Below are 7,111 nucleotides of genomic sequence, written 5' to 3'. Positions count from 1 at the left end.
AGGATCCTCAGATGTGGCATGTGGGGTCTAGTTCCCTGACCAGGGATCAAAGTTGGGCCCCCTGCATTGGGAGCTTGGGGCCTTAGCCACTGGACCACCAGGGAGGTCTCTTCCATTTTAACAAAGAGAGCAGGGCTCAAGCTCACAGACCTCCCAGGCACAGTGGTTTCCATGCCGTTGTCTCGCAGATACTGTATCTATTTTTACAGTTATGTTGCATTTGTGGACAGTGATACTGGTTTTCCCATGGAGGAGAGGGAAAAGCTTCCTCTTAGGTCAGCATTAAAGATAGAAAGTCAATATAAATAAATATATGAAATAGATCATTACGTGGTGTGTGTGGACACAACACAGTTCTGAGGGTGGGGGTGCCCAATGACCGAAGACAGGAAAGATGATTAGGTTTAACATTCTCTTTGTTTTTAGTTCCCAGGTGCCCTTCCTGACCTCAGGTCTGAAAGTCTCAGCTCTTAGATGGCCAGGGGCATTGGGAGGGGCATTTGGCCAGTTAAGATACCTGCGTGTCCCTTGAGGTCAGGATGCTGACGGCAACAGCGGCCCTACAGAGGCCTCAGAGAGATGGTGCACCATGAGCGGAGCAAAAGCTGAGGCGGGGCTCACCTCCCCAGGGGAAATTTCCTCCAGCCTCTCCCAGGAAGCCCTGGGTTTGTCCTTATTAGGAAAATGTTTGTGGCTTTGGGCTCAAGAGTTGGGGAGAAAGTAGAGAAATGCCTAAATTTCACTGAGAGTGGAATGAAATAAAGGCTAGACCAAAGCACATATGACATACCCAGAAGGAAGCCTGGTCAATTCTGGCAGGAAAGCAGGGAAGCCTGCTTGGAGGAGGAGGCATTTTAATAGCACCTTGAAAGATAAGACGGACAAACGTGCGCAGGGCATTCCTTCAGAACGCTCAGAGCCCCCTTCCAGGGAAAGACCTGGGATTTGGAGTCAGACAGACCTGGACTTGATTCCTGGCTATCCCCGAGTCTAGCTCCATGACCTTGCACAAGTCCCTCCAACTTTGATTCCTTGTCTGTAAAATGGGCAGAGAGGCAGGAGACTGTCTCCCTCTCTGCCACTGGCAGATTGGAGGGGCGGAGTCTTCCCCGGGTCTGACTGGTGAAGTCCTCCCATTCTTCCTGCGGTCAGAAGCTTTTCAAGAGATTAGTTCCAGGTGGTACTGTAAAGAGCTCCCAGGCTTAGGAGCCTGTCTAGGATGGGTTCCAGAGGACTAGGACCTAAAATGGGGATTCTTACGCATCAGTTCTACAGAGGGCGGCCTCGTGGGAGAAACTCGTAAGGAAAGGAGAGAAGCAGAATAGAGCAGAAGAAAGTAGCCAAAGATGTGGTCTGGTTTCAGGAGAAGTCGACTAGCCTGATCCCACCTGAGCCCTGAGCCCTGGAGTAGAAATCGCCTCCGAGTCTGTCTCACCCAGTGACAAGAGGGCTCCCTTGTTATAACCCCGCATCAGTCTGCCACTGGCTGCAGGCTGCCCCGGGGGTGGGGGTCCAGAGGTCCCAGTCATCTCCGAGGAAGGAGGCTCCTGTGAGCCCAGGACAGTCCTGTGGAGAAGGGTGCAGATGTGACTGCCCACACCTCGGCTCCGCCGCTTTGGGGAAAATGAAAGTGAACCAGGGTCTCCTGCGTTGCAGGTGGATTCTTTACCAACTGAGCCACCAGGGAAGCCCTCTGCTTTGGGGGAATAGCAGCAATTTCCTCTCACTGCTGTAGCTTCAGAATGCTCAGAGACCCCTTCCAGGGAAAAACCTGGGATTTGGAGTCAGACAGACCTGGACTTGATTCCTGGGTTTGCCCTAGTCTAGCTCCACAACCTTGCACAAGTCCTTCCACCTCTGATTCCTTGTCTGTAAAACGGGCAGGGAGGCAGGAGACTGTCTACCTCTCTGCCTCTGGCAGATTGGAGGGGCAGAATCTTCCCAGGATCTATCTGGTCAAGTCAGTTTGACCTGATGACCGAATAGACCCAAGGAAGGCATTTTCCCCTAATTGGGGTGGCATCTAGCCATACAGTGGGCTGTGGGCAGAGAGTGGAAGTTTGGCATTGGCAGAGCCCAGGCAAGCATGTGGCTGGCAGGATCGGGTGGGCCCGGGTCTTGAGTAGCCCATAAACCAGACAAATGAATATTTGATAGAAACATAATTCCAGAGAACGAGGGCCCCTGTTGGCCTGACGGTGAAATACAGTGGGCTGTCTGACCTCCCAGAGGAATAAATCTGCCCAGTGGCGCTTTCCAGCCTGAGACATGGAAGCCCCTCCATGCAGCTTTTCCGGGAAGAGCTTAAACACTTAGCCTGGGGATGTTTACCATCTGGTGGAGCACTGGGATTGCAAGGTCATCTTGGCTGTGGCTCCTCATCTTGCCCCAGGTGTGCCTCTGTGCCATCTTGGTGCCCAGGGGCTGCCTGCCACTGTGGAGCAGGAATGAGCAGAGGCCAGCCCTGTAGGGGGTTGGGGAAGCACCTGCCTTCGCCTTCTGGGCTTTGTTCAAGGAACCGGGGCTGATAGCGTAACCGTTACCAGAACGGGGTGGCACTGACACGGGACTTTCTAGCTGTGTGACCTCAGTCAGGTTGCTTACCTTCTTTGGACTTAGCTTCTTCACCCACAAAGTGGGGTTAACAATAGTGCCTACCTCATAGGGCTGGGGGATGGTTTAATGGGCAAACATATCTGAAGTGCTTTCCTGGGTGCCCAGCACATGGTCGGTGCTTAGTGAAGGTCAGCTATCATGACAGTATAATAATAATCTGACTGTAGGCCTCCCCCTGGCCATGTGTCCTTCAGCAAATCTAAGCCCTCTGAGCCTCAGTTTACTCATCTGTAAAATGGGTCCAAGCATACCTACCTCATAGATTTAAAGATTGTAGGGATAGAATACAAAGCCTTTGGCCTATGTCAAGTGAAAGTTGCTCAGTCGTGTCCAACTATATTTGTGACCCCATGGACTATATAGTCCATGGAATTCTCTGAATACTGGAGTGGGTAGCTATTCCCTTCTCCAGGGGATCTTCCCAACTCAGGGATTGAACCCAGGTCTCCCGCATTGCAGGCAGATTCTTTACAGCTGAGTCATCAGGGAAACCCAAGAATACTAGAGTGGGTAGCCTATCCCTTCTCCAGGAATTGAACAGGAGGGGTCTCCTGCATTGTAGGCAAATCCCTTACCAGCTGAGCTACTAGGGAAGCCCTATGTAAGGGTTCAATAAATAATAATGGAGGTGCTAGTGACCATGGTGAAGCCAAAGATAGATTTTAGCAATATGGGGCTAAGCCCCTCCTTTTGTGAGGTGTGGTTTAGCCTCCCCTCAGCCACCTGGACTACCTTGATGCCCAGAAACCCTGGACAACAGGAGAGTGGTATATCAGGAATCTATCCTACCCACCTCTGCCCCTCAGCTAAGATACCGACTGAGACACAAGCCTGGGCCCCAGATTCTAGTTTGCAGGTGTTGGGATGGCAGAATTACGTGGGGTGAGGCGTCCTCCGTCATCCTTGTCACCTGCCTCGGCCAGTGGCTCATGATGCTTTCATTGCCTGGAACAATCCTCCTCCAGTCTTCTTCTGGTTCACTCCTAACCATCGCTGATATTACCCTCTGCTGCCCATGTCCTCCTCCTGTTTACCCCCTCAGTACTCAGGGCATCCTCCAGCATCACCTGCAACACTGTATTAACGAATGATTACCAGGTACCCAGCACGGGGCTAAGTGCTTCACATGCTAACCATCCCCTGCAGCCCATGAGGGCAGGACCATGTCTGCCTCTCATTCCCTGCTCAGCCTGTAGAAGGGTCTCAGGAATTATCTACTGAATGAAGGAATGAATATATCTGGCATTTGGAGTGTTTGGTCAACAGTGGAGACTGATATCGCCCTGGCTCACCGACTCTTTCAGGCTGGGAAACTGTGGATGGGAAAAGAAAAGAGACTGGGTTCCTTTGCCCCCTGGGCTTCCCTGGTGGTTCAATCAGTAAAGAATCTGCCTGCAAAGCAGGAGACCTGGTTGGATCCCTGGGTTGGGAAGAGCCCCCTGGAGAAGGAAATGGTAACCCACTCCAGTATTCTTGCCTGGAGAATCCCCATGGACTGAGGAGCCTGGTGGGCTAAAGTCCAGGGGATCGCAGAGAGTCAGGCATGACTGAGCACAGCACATACATCCTTTGCCCTCAGGAGTGCTGAAACCCAAGCTCCCTCTGAAGAATATGCCTGTTTGATTTAACTATCCCCAGCACCACATGGTTCTCCCTCACCTGAGCCTCCTCAGGATGCCAGGAAATGGATGGACAGCGGTATTCTAGTTTTATGGCTAAGGCTCAGAGAGGTCAAGGGTATGGCCTTCGGAGCCACTGCTTATGGTGGCAGAGCTGGGAACAAGGGCTCTTCACTCCTTGCTGAGGGCTCTTTCTCCTCCATTCCACTTTACAAACTCTGAGCTACACAATCATGAAGTCCCAGAATGTCAGTGTTAGTTGGAAACTTAGAGATTGTATTACACAGAAGGGGAGACTGAGGCCCAGAAACAGGGAGGTAGCCACCCAGTTCCCCACAGCTGTCAAGTGGGGAGCATGGGCTAGAACCCAGGTATCTTGGCTTGAAGCCAGGCCTTGGAGGGAGTGGGTTCACAGCTAACAATTAGCCTGCTGGTGTGGCCGATCTGGGACTCAGCACAAAAAGGTTCATTGCCATAGCCTGGAGGTTATTTTCACAGACAACTGTTATGTTCTTGGCCTAAACTCTTTTCCAAAAAATCCCAGCTAGCTAAGCAGACAGGCATCTGTCATTGGCTATAACAAGGAAGCCATGGGACTTGCTCATCAGTCATGCATCCCACTTAGAAACAGCTCAGAACACCCTGGCAGGGGAAAAAAAAAAAAATGTGGTACTAAGGCAGAGCTCTCAAACGAAGGAGCAGGGAACCCGAGACAGGCTGAACCAGACACCATTTCAGCACTAGGGACAGTTCCATGGAGGGCAGCTGCTCATCCAGGCAAGCTTGGAATCTCTAGAACTTCAGAAGCCTGCTCTCCAGGGGGTGGGCGGTGGTTTTTAAATGCAGAGTCACTGATTTTCTGAAAAAAGAATCCAAGTGTTCACAGAAGCATTATGTAACTTGATTTTGCCGAATTTTGTGGCTGTTTGGGATTTCAGAAACTGTAAAGTTTTAAGGTTAAGAAGGAGAAGCATAACACCTGAAGAGGTGGAATGACTTTTGGGAATATGCTTGAGCAGCGATCATTCACCCTCCACCCTCCTCCACATTATAGCCAGTAGGGAAATGAGAAGGAGAAGATGGAAGGAGGCAGGATGAGAATCAAAGGGGGAAATAACAGATCTACAGAAAAGGAGAGAGATGAGGGAGAGGAAGGTGAGAGGTACAGAGAAAGTAAGATGAGAGTTTGGAACAAAGGGATGGAGGGAGGTTTCATAGGTTCTAGAGGATCATTACATTTTTCATCCATGTCATTTCCTGACTTTCACATTGACCCTGGCCTGCTTGCTAGGATTTCCCCTTAAATGAAATGAGTAGATAACCACTTTTAAAAGTTCTTCAACTTTTCATTATGTTTAAAGCTTCAGAAACTCTACTCTGATTAGAACCCCTGGGAAGATCCCCTGGAGAAGGAAATGGCAACTCACTCCAGTATTCATGCCTGGAGGATTCCATGAACAGAGGAGCCTGGTGGGATACAGTCCATGGGCCACAAAGAGTCGGGCATGACTGAGCAACTGACACAACAGTCTATTGCAATGATGTTTTCCCTGGTGCTGCCAGTAGCAGAGATTTCCTGGGGGCCCTGAAAGCCTTAGGACACTTGGGAGATTTAGCCTGAATCTGTGAGCCCTCATTTCTGATGATAAGAAGCTGACCCATGGAGGACGGATGTCTGGGGTCCACTGTTGAAGGTGGCAGGATGGGGAGAGTGTTCCCCGTGGCGCAAACAGACTAAATGTCTCAATGACCCTGGAGATTGGCACCGAAACTGTGCTGGTGCTCATCACAATGGCCTCAGCGCACCAACCTTATGGATTAAATGGTGTTTCATAGTCTCCATTTAAGAAGGTGGGAAGGTCTGAAACTTCCTCTAGAAACATGTCCATCAAAGTAATTAAGATGAAGATGCTTGTGGGCTTTTGTTGTTTGGAGAATTCACACGTAAGCAATACGTCACTGCCCACTTACGCTGAACAATAAAATATGTACTTTTAGCCCAAAAGACTCATGTTATTACAGTGAATTATAATGAATTAATCTGAGCTGTAAAATCTAGTAATGACGCAATATGGGATGGAAGGGAATTAATAGTCTGAGTTTCTATGCCAGGCGCAGTGCCAGTGGCTGTACATGCTTTAATAGATTGGATTATCGCTCAGCAAATATTCCCTCCCCTCTCCCTTGAGGCCGTGCCTCTCCCTCATCCCGTGATGGAGGGTTTGGTCATGTGATCTGTTTGGCCATTGGATGATGGCTGGAAGTGACAGTGATCTGGTTCCAAGCCAAGCCTTAAGAGGCATTGCGTATCTCCACTGGTCCCCTCGCAGTGCGGTGGAGCCACTAGGAGAAGAGCAGTCCACTTAAGGTTGGGCCCCAGCATGAGCAGAGCACACACAGAGAAGACTCAACCCAGCCAAACCCAGCCCAGCCCACCCAACCTGGGTTACCCCGCAGACCTGTGAGTCCACGAATAAGCATTCGCGGTTGTCAGCCACTGAATTTGGGGGGGGTGTTTATTTTCAGCTTTTGTTCTGCAAGAACTAATACAACACGAATAGTCTTATTTAGTCTTTGCAACAACTCTTTAAAGTAGGTACCACAATTTTTCCCATTTTATAGGAAACAGAGGCCTAAAGAGAAAAAAAAAAAAAAAAAAAGAAGCTTAACCCAAGGCCACAGAGTGAATTAACTAGTGATGGACCCACACTTAGCTCATCTTCACGTGATGAGGCAAGCAGAGTGCTGCCCGGCGCTCCCTGGCTGGCCCCTGCTTGCCTCTCCCACTCACCCATCCTGCTAGCTCAGAGCTCCAGGGTGGGTGGGCTGCTGAGGAAGCTGCCAGGAGAACATCTGAAGCTCCTTTCAAAAAGCCA

The sequence above is a fragment of the Bubalus kerabau genome, chromosome 15 (assembly GCF_029407905.1).
Source record: "Bubalus kerabau isolate K-KA32 ecotype Philippines breed swamp buffalo chromosome 15, PCC_UOA_SB_1v2, whole genome shotgun sequence".
Lineage (NCBI taxonomy): Eukaryota > Metazoa > Chordata > Mammalia > Artiodactyla > Bovidae > Bubalus > Bubalus kerabau.
Note: the sequence above shows the minus strand (reverse complement) of the source record.